Source organism: Lagopus leucura, unplaced genomic scaffold (assembly GCF_019238085.1).
Source record: "Lagopus leucura isolate 7727_CA_CO unplaced genomic scaffold, USGS_WTPT01 Super-Scaffold_73, whole genome shotgun sequence".
Taxonomy (NCBI): Eukaryota; Metazoa; Chordata; class Aves; order Galliformes; family Phasianidae; genus Lagopus; species Lagopus leucura.
The window spans coordinates 62,898,260-62,908,893 of record NW_024962252.1 but is presented as its reverse complement, the minus strand read 5'-3'; positions in this window follow the sequence as shown (position 1 = coordinate 62,908,893).

Genomic DNA, 10,634 nt, shown 5'->3' with positions numbered 1-10,634 from the left:
AGCCCTGTGTTTCCCAGCACGGAAATGAGCAAGACAACATGTCTGGGAAGATTTTCATGAGTTTATCCCAAAACTGTGAGCCTCCTATAAAATTGTGAGTTTTACAGGTTGCCTTTCTTGGTGTGCATTTTTAAAATAAATATTTTCTTGATCTAATCAGTCAGTGCTACACTGATATGAAGCACAGATGGTTGTTCAGTGTCTGAGGTCTCAAATTTTTGACATCTTTCAGTTCAGGAGTACCTGTGACTCACTCCAATTTTTTGACTGCAGAGCCTCTCTTTTTCTCTCATATCCTGACATTATCTTCTGTAAAGAGAATATGTCTCTACATTTATAAAATATATCCTAATATTAGTTATTTGTGAAAATAAATAAAATACAAGCCAAATTAACATAGCAGTGGCATCATTCATTAGAAGCATACAGCAATTGCATTCTAGCAGGTTTCTGGCATGGGGCTAGTGCTTGTGGATTTAGCAGATGTTAGGATTAATCCTAATGTTAGGATTAAATTATTTTGTTCCTGAAAAACTGCTAGTCTAATTCATTCTGTCTCTTACTCTGGAGAATTTACTTCCAACATTAGAAGATTTTGACCTCTGTTTTTCTCTACCTAGAATAAACCCCAGAAACAGGCTTGTTTTCTGATCATAGAATCATGACACATCCCAAGCTGGAAGGGACTCATAAGGGTCAACTCCAACTCCTAAAATTGATGAATTTCTCAGTATTATTTTTTGCTGAGGGTTGTCTGGCAATGGTCTTTGATTGCTTTTTGCCCATCTCTCATGCACACAGAGTATAAAGTATAAGTTATTGTATGGTATGATGGCTGTGTGATTCTTTACAAGTTGCTCACTCCACTTGTTCAGGGAGGTCGCAGGACCCATGATATCTCCAGACTGGAAGCCATGGTTACACAGATGCTTTGCTACAGAGAACCTTTGCTAAGAAGTCCTGCAGAAGAAACTACTGTAGATCCATGCAGCATTAATACAACTTCATGGCCTCTAGAACAAAGTTTCCTTGGTTTTGATGGGGATGGAAAGAGTTTGTGCTTGCCTGGAGTGTTGGCAGAGTCAGCTTGTGTCAGCCTACAAAGCTTTTGCAGCCAAACCCTAAGACAGTGATGCAGAGTCTAGGTATTTCTTTAATTTGTTCTGATTCATTTCAAAAACTTTGGCCCCAGAGCTTTTCTGAAGTACTGGCTAATGAATTGTTTTCCAGCCTGTGTTTAAGCACAACACAAGCAGCAGTACAAGGAGCAGGTTAATGGAACAGTGTTCTTCCTTTTCACCTCTGGCAGAAAGATCCACATTTAAGATACCTGGTGACCAACAGAAATGTGAACAGTTGTTAAAAGTCTCTGATCAAGAAAGCCTGATAACTCCGACGCTGAGAAAATCTCCAGACTCTGTGCTGCCAATTACTTCTCCAACCAGTAGCTGGTTTGCAAGACCACAAAATCTGGTACCGTTCAACAGAATGCTGATGGCTAAATAGAAATGGTCCACAAATAGGGCTCAGTAGTGCTACAGAAATCTGAACAACAACAGGAGAGGCAGCACACAACATGACTAATGATGAAGTAATTAAAGCTTAGAGAAGTGTTTATTGCTGGATGTTGTGCAATTCTCTAAAGATGTTATAAGTATCAACAAAGTCTCTTTCCTTTTTTTTTTTTTACTTTGTTTAGTTTCTTTGCTGGCTTATTTTTGGGCACAGCTTCTGTCTACAAGATATTTCTGGGTAGACCAGTGACTGTACGGTATGTGGACCAAAACAAATGGTGTGAATGCTGGTAAATGAAAATTACAGAGTTTTGTTCGGTTTCTTGACTATCTGCTGTGAAAGGAAGTTCACTGTCTCTGGACGCAGTATTAGGAATAGAACATTATGCAGTAATTATAGCAGTAGTAAAATTATAGTAGCAATAATATCACTTTTGCTCTTTCCCCATTGATTTGCAAGAATAGTTGGCTCCAGCGCTATGTATAATATTATGCTGGGATGCAGTTACTGGCTATAGCAGGCACTACTGCTGGACAATGGGGTGACTTTTCATAAGATCTGAGTTTATTCTCTATGGGCAGCAGTTTTATTTAAAATTTGGCATCCAGTGCTTCTACAGCATCTTGGCTTCTATGTTGTCTAATCCTTATTTTGGCATTGTTTCCATGAAGCTCAGACTCAGGGATCTGGCACCAGACCCCACTGTGTTTCTCCTCTCACTTTTATCCTACTGTTCCCCACCAGCTAGACTGAAACAAGAAATAACGACATTCTACATTGCAAATGACTGACAGGCCTTGGGCTATGTGGAGGTGAATTCTCACTGAGGGAACTATTTGACTTGCAAGTAGGTACTGAAATCCTGTTTAGAAAAATCATGACTTTATGTCAGTGAAAATCAGATATATATATATATATATATTTACTTCTTACTTGAGAGTAGAGGATAAAAATACAGCTAGCAGCACTTTCTTCAGTGAGGAGTAGGAACCTCTTCTACCTGGTGAGTGGTACAAAATGTCTGGATGTTGTCCTCTGTTTAAAAAGCAGCTAACAACATGTGGGCTCCCATGTTCAAGCAAGCAGATTTACTTGAGGATGAGAAGAAGGAGAGGCGGTAGCCCAAATCAGCTTTTGCCCCTGCCTTCCTCATATCTTTTTGCGTTCAGAGGGTTTCCAATGCCCATCAGTTCAAGCAGAGCAGTGCTTCTTGTCAGCTGCCTGGCCATTGCACACATATGGCATGGCTGCAGCATTCCAAGACAGTCCTGCTGATGACCACACACCTACCATGTATCACATGAATTTACATTTCTACCTAGAATTTTCTGAACTGATTTTGATGTCTTTGCATGCTTTTGCCTCTCATGACCTGGTCATTAGAACACAGTGGTGCAGCTTGCAGCTTCACACTGCTTCTAAAGTTCTTGATGTGTTGGTAGAAATCTCCTGTTGTCTTGGAAAGAGGACAGCTTTGCACAGACTGCCAAATTGTTTTTTGTCACTCCCTAGACTTGGTTTAAGGAGTCTCTCACACTGCTGATATGCTAAAAATGCAGTATATTTTTATATTTTCTCTGCATAGAAGTGATATTTTGCTCTAACTGCACACTTATCATAAGAACAAACAAAAAAGCATCAGCAAAATATTGAAAGCAGCAGTTGCAAATAAGAAATCATAAGAAAAAGATAAAGTAGGGAACAAAGGATATAATAAGTGATAAAATGCAGAAAACTGGCAAGGGAAATCTAAAGTTGGGAAAATCCCTATCTGGAGTTGCTCAAGACAATGAAAATGATTTCTTCAACCACACTAAGAACAAAAGAGATCCTAATGATGGAATATAAATATTATCAGCTGGAGATTACTATAAAGAATTCCCACGATATGGGAAAATATATATCCCGTAGCTATTTTTGTTCCTTTCTTGATGTATTTCTATTTTATTGTGCTCATGGGAGCTCCTTTCAGATAACTGGTTACTGGAAGGAAAGCCAAGCAACATCTTCTAATGATAACCATTTATAAACCATTAGGGTTTAATATACCTAGAAGTTCAGAAACCATCGGATAAGGAAATTTTCGAATTGCTGTTCCTTATTTTGAATTAATCACAGAATAGAGAGGATATTCCAGTACCAAAAAGAGTACAAATAGCATGTTGATATTTAAAGATGCAATGTAATATGACTTGAGTTACAATGACCTAATTAGCCTACCATCTATGCATGTATGTATGTGTGTGAGTGTGTGTGTGTGGAGGCAATAATACTTCTATTGGTACAGTTTTTAATCAAAAAAGAATTAAAGATGGAATTATCTTTTAATTCATAACATCAAGGAAAGAGGATCTTGTCAACTAATTGTCAGCTCCTTCTTCAGTGAGATTCTAGGTCCCACTTTAAAATGTAACTGTAGAGATACAATATATTTTCAATGCCATCATGCTAGAGAAACTGCTCCATGGAACAAATGTAAAATTAAGACTACAATTCTTGAAAATATGAATAGATCATGCAATAAATAGAGAAATAGTTAGATACTGGCCTGTGTTGAAGAAAAGTTGTCTCGGGGTAATTATCTTTTAAAGAGATTGTTCCTAGTGAGCTTGACAGCAGCTTGATGCTCAAGCATCATCCTTCTCATCTTGGTGTAAAAAAAACTGTCCTGCTAAATATCTGCATATATACAAAGGTTAGTAGAGTGACTGAGGGCAGAGCAGTCATACTTAGCAACATGATCACAGGTCAGTTAAGCAGACTGCAAACCTGTGCATACTTAGGAGCAAAAAAATGTGCTACTGATTGAGAAAGTGAGGTGGCCTGGAATATAGCCAGTCTGGAGAACACTGGAACTCACACTGAACGAAGTGTCAGAGTTTGACTACAGCAGCCATTTCCAACCAGTGGCTCACAGGGCAGACACAACTCGGCACAGCTTGCAATGCCCTCCACCCTGTGCACAATTGTCACTCAGTAGTGACCAAACATCAGTGTGCTATTAACCCCATCTGGGTTGAAACCAGAGCATAGAGTGTAGTGCAACACCAGCTCAAGTTATGGCAAATAATTTTAAACATTTTGGTACATTGCCTAAACACTGTCCTGTGAATAGAAAAAAAAAAACAAAACCATGTAGTCATGCTTTCCATTGTGGTAAAAAAATTTGAGAACAGGTTTCAAGATTGCAAAAGGAAATTATCTTATTTGTTTTTATATTTGCATCTTCATTTTCAGTCAACATAAATATACGAGCTGCAAATTTTGATATGGAATTTATGAAGTTGTAATTAGACATTCAACTCAAAAATCTGATCATGTCTCTCTACTGGACTTTTATAAGCCCTGTCTTAGCAGAGAGAAATATCCCACACTTCACAGTCACATCTCATTCATGTCATTGCATTTTGAAAGTACAGACGTTTGTAAACAAATGTTTTCAAGGATGAGGTGCAGGAAAAATAAAATTTCATCAAAAATCTCTGGCAAGTACCTCGAGAACTCAGCGATAATTGCAGCCACTGCCACTTCACCAGGCTGATGCGTTAGTTTCACAAAAATAGGGTCACACATCCCACTAGCTTTACACTTTAGTTGCTCTACCTTTTTATATTTTAACAAAAAGTATTAAAAAATAAAAGTTTTGTTACTTATGTACATTAACTATATATTTTATGAATGCTTCCTATTTTGTTATGTTGGCCCATGATATCAGAGGGGGATGTTGGTGGTACGGCAGTAGAGGTTGAACCTGCCCACCAATATCCCATTACATTTTATTGCCATGTGACAGGTGACAGCAGAAGGACAGTCTGTCCAAACGGTGTTTGACATAGAGGTGCACCTGAAGCAAAGGTGTGCCACTAAGTTCCTTCATGTGGAAAAAATTGCATCCATTGACATTCATCAACAGTTATGAATGTTGATGGAGACCAAACAGCGGATATAAGCACAGTGAGGCAGTGAGTTTTGCATTTCAGAAGTGGTGACAATGACAGTGGTGACTATCTCGAAAAAACTGATTTTTAATTGAGAATTTGCTCTATCAAATAGTGTGCAGATACTGTGCTTACTGTATCTGTTGTAGTTTTCATTGAAATAAATAGGAGGCATTACTTTCGGAGCAAACTAAATACATGCAGCCCAAGACAATTCCTCTTCAACCAACATGGCTCAGGCAAGCCAAAAGGTCGGACACTGCTGTGCTATAGCAAAGAGGGGAAAGCAGTCCTTGGGTCTGCGCAGGATTAGTGAACATGAACAGGCAATCCTGGCTGAACACCAAGAAACATCAAGAACAGAAAGATCAAAGAAGTGGCTTCCAGTGAACACCCTAAGGAGCTCAACCTGTTTAAATTATTAAAAAAAAAAAAAACAAACAAAAAAACAAAAAAAAAACCAAAACAGAAACAAAACCCAACAACAAAAAAACCCATAAAGAGATAAAGATGGCAAAGAAGTCTACATGCTTACACAGAAAGAAAATGTTAGGTTCAGGAAGGCTGTTTTAAGTCAGAAGAGAAAAGTCAGACAAAACCAAACATTGTAGTCAGGTCCATGCAAATGAAAACTCAGGTATATATTTTTGAAGAGTTGAAGTCATTAAAATACTGACACAAACTACTACAGGAGGTGGTAGAATTCCGTTTTTTAAAATTCCAACTCATTAGGGCAGAATGGGTGATTTGTTTTAATCAAGCACAGGTGATTAGGCTCAATATGGGAATAACTGGGTGAAATATGATGGCATATGGCATGCAGAAAGTCAGAGCAGATGATATAACAATCCCTGCATTCTCTAGCTATGTAAAATTGTGAACTCTGTCATATGAAGTTCAGTGCTAGCAAAGCACCGACCTCCAAATTCAGGCTTAGCCCAGGAGAGTCTTTAATGTCTTTGGATCCAGGCAGATCAACCTACTGTTAATGCAGGCTTCACAAGTGGATCCTGGAATTTCATAGAACTCAGGCAATCCGGACAAGTTTATCATATCAATCAACTGGGGGGAGGTTGAAGAAGCTGCCAGGCAGCAGCAGATGGCCCCTGCTCAGCAGGGGCTGTATACAGAGACAGCAGTAGGGGCAGCTCTAGAAATCAAGAAAATCCCTAGAAAGAGTCTCACTGATAGGAGTTGGCATAGGATGAGGGTCCTGATATTTCTGCTTACTTACAGAGGAACAATTCAAATCCAGAGGAAGTAATTCAAGGTTTATTGTAGTTAATATAAATATTATACATACGTTGTACACTGGGAGTTGATGGCACATTTATTCTCGTTCAGTGGCTATTGCCGGCTGAAAGCCCCTCTCAGAGATGTTTTAAATATTTAGCATGTTATAAACTCACACATTTAAATGTCAGCTTTGCAGCTATCTATGAAACAGATGTCTGACTCTGTCTACTGAAAAAAAAAAAAAAAAGGAAAACAGAAAAAAAATTAAAGAGCATTTAGGGTCCGATCCAAGCTAGCAGTAGGCACAAACCTCAAGGAGTGATGCCCATGGACCTACCCTGCTCTCCTTGATGTTGAAGCCCTATGGGCTGCACTGGCAACCTCTCCTACCATCCTAATGGTGCTCCAGTGCATGGCCTGGTTTTGAGTCCAGTTGTTCTCACCAGGTCTTGCCAGCAATGCTTCCTCCTTCTCCATTTCTCACCCCATAGAATTACTAAATGCAACCGGGGCACTTTCCCCTGTCAGTGCTCTGAGTCTACACAGAAAGAAAGCAAACGAATTAAAAGCAGGACATCGGCTACTGTGTTGGATTTCCTGCCTTTTGTCCAGATGTGAGACCAACACAGGTTTGTATTTATTGATGATTTTGGTATATGTGAAGGACCAGTTACTTTTGTGCACGGTTCTGTCTTTCTTCCTGCGTTCTGTTTTCCCTGCTGCCGCAAACACTTGTGCCTGCAGAAAAAAAGAATTAAACCCAGGGAGAAAAATAGATCAGCCTCTATCAATTGGCCTGTTCAGAAGAAGGAATAGATTTTACTCTAATCTGTGCCATTAGCATAACAAGAGAAATGCTGGAGCAGTTGTTAATAACAGCAAAGAGGTTGTTTAAGTCAAGCATGTGTTTCAGCTCCACGGGCTGATTAATCTTGTCACCAATTTTTTTTTTTTTTGGTCCAGAAAACTTTTCACTGGAGGCAGAGGGGAAAGAAGGAAAAAAAAAAAAAAAAAAAAAAAAGGCAGTAAAATAGCCACGTCCCCGCCTTCAAACCTGTCTCTGTGTCTCTCTGTGTCTACCCTTACTTCTGCCTGGATTAGTCGACATAAAGCTGTTTTCGACAGCCAGGGCCCTCAATGGCGAGTTAAATTTAGACAGATTGTGAGGAGTGGAGAACACGGGCCTGAGAAAAGGGACCCGGCTCCCGCCCTGACCCCGCTTTGTTCCCCCGCCGTGGTCACCTGCCACCCCGCACAAAGGGCCGCGCTGCCGCCGCGCCGCCCTGACCCGGCCCGGCCCCATTGGCTGCCGCCCCCGCTGTTGCCAGGGCAGGCCCGGGGAGGCCGGCAGGCTTAGGAGGGGAGCCGGGGAAGATGGGGAAGGCTGGAGAAGTGCATCCCGGCCACCCCACTCGCCCAGCTGTGGGCCGCTGGTGTGGGGCTGGCCAGGCAATGGGTGTGCGGGGCCACGAAGCTGGGAGCAAGCGCCTGGATTGGCATGCTGTTGCTGCATCAGATGCTCCGTCTCCCCCTCCAGTAGCCCCTGCTCTAAGTGAATACCTCTCCTGCCCCTGCTTCATTTTATTTTAATCTCTGTTTTGCATGGCTGGAGCTGCTTTGCTAAATGAAAAACAAACAAGCAGTGGGTGAATGAGAGCAGCCTCTGGCTCAACTTGTTATCAAAACCTACCTGTGCATGGCACTTGTATTTTTCTAGTTTGCTAAAGGATCTGCAGACAAAAACACTGGAGGGAGGAGAAGCAGCAGCAGATCTTATTCTAAATACTGTGTTTACCCAAATACCCATAATAAAGGGATTTTGTCCATACATGCTTCGCCCACTGAAACAAACAGGGAAGAGGTTTTGTTGCCTCTGTGCAGTGCTTTCTGATTCAGGAAGACATTTTATACACATGCTTTTCAGTAAACATGCCAGTGCCCCTTTCCATTTAGCATAAGTGCTGACATGCCTGTAGTTAATTCTGTTTTATAACACAAGGCCTGGGCCAATGTCGTCTGCCTCTTGCAATGTCTGCAGCCAGACTGTGAGCAGAAAGACCAGCTGGTCAGAGCAGAGCAACAGCATCCCTGTGATCGGCCTGAAATAGGAAAAAAATAGCTTGCAGAAACAATTTTATGCTATGAATGTGTAAATATATTTCTACTGAAAGCAGCGCATTTGTACTTATTTACATCACACTTGAAGCTTGACTTCTTCTACTGTATTTTACCGAAGATCTCAGCAAGGGCTTTGAACAGCAGGTTTTACCTTGCTTCACCTTGTCATGGAACAAAATAAACACGCACCTCCTCCTGGAAAGTAGGCTGCTAATAAAGGAACCCGCAGAAATAGCAAAGGATGTGGTGGAGCCTCAGGGAGACTGAGGCATGGTAGGAAAGCAATTAAGCTCACACAGCCAACTTGTGAGGAAGATTGGAACGTGTAGTTTAGAATGCTTGTGTATTCCCACTTTGATTCTGTCACAGCTCATGATATCTGGTTGCTAGGATAATCTTATTACTTTCAATCCATAAATATTAAGTATTTCATAAGAGCAAGTGTCACACATTGTACCCATGGATTCCTTCATATGCATATATTCTCTTCTTTCTTCTTTCCTTTTTTTTTTTTTTTTTTTTTTTTTTTTTTAAATAACCATGACTTTCTCCATGCAAATATTCCTATTCAGATTTTACTACTGACCTGGAGACAGGATGTTTCATGGTGGTCTAGATCTAGGCACTGTCTTTACAGTTTCTGTAAAGATTCATCCTCCCTTAGCGGTAGAAAAATTACAACTGAGTCAGAAAGTTTTCCTTTTGCTGTCTTCTGCTTCTCTTAATATAATTTCATGGTGCAGAAAGCAGCAAAACCTTTGGTTCAGAAATGTGTTTTTACTGGTCTTACCCAATAGCAGCTCAGCAGATCATAGAATCATAGAATGGCCTGGGTTGAAAATGACCACAGTGATCATCTAGTTTCAATCCCCTGCTATGTGCAGTGTCATCAACCACGAGACTAGGCTGCCGAGAGCCACATCCAGCCTGGCCTTGGATGCCTTCAGGGATGGGGCAGATCTCTTATCTAAAATCACACCTGTCTTATCTTGTTAAGTGCCTTATTCTCTCTAGCCTTTTAGATGCAGAGAATGATTGTAAAACAGCTCTGAATCAGTCTTCCTCATTTAAATTGATGGTAACACTGAAATTGACTTTAAATAGTTGGTAAAGATGTGAAGGAAAGATGAAGTGGTGCCAAAGAAAGTAATATGTCTGGTACAATGCTTGTTCTTGCAGCCACTGTGCATGACGGGGGTCCTGTCCCTTTCCTCAGTGACTTACAGTCTGTCCTCTGTCCTGCCTAGCTCTGCTGCAGTTTGGATATTCTGATTACTGCTTTCTGTTTATTTAATGGGAATATTGTGTCATACTGCAAAGTTGTCCCTGTTTCCCTTCATGAGGAAGGAGAAAGGGTAAAGACATTCTAAGTGATACAAGTCTTCACTTAAAATAGGAATCACAGAGATAGATATAAAATAACACAATTTTCTCCTTTGTTGGAAACATTCCGTCTGGGAGTATATAATATAGATGATGTAAAATACCATGCAGATGATTCTTAACAGGAGAACAGCAGGCAACTGCAGTGTTTTAAATGGTGCACCAGTATTTGCTTTGCTGTTATGTGCTGTATTGCACCGCCTGATAGTTCTTCATGGAAAATCAGAAGTAGACACAAGGAGAGGTAAGGATTTTTGAGGGACTTTGTTTTAAAACTCCCACGTCTCCTTTTTTTTCTCTCTCCAGTGTTTCAGTCTGCTCTAAGAGGGAACCTTTCAAGGTATTTAAAAAATCAGCTGATTACCATGATTCCTTTTAGTGTCATCCCATTGCTTACTTTAAATGTTATGTAAGAGTGGAGTTATAATTCCATGTATATTAAAT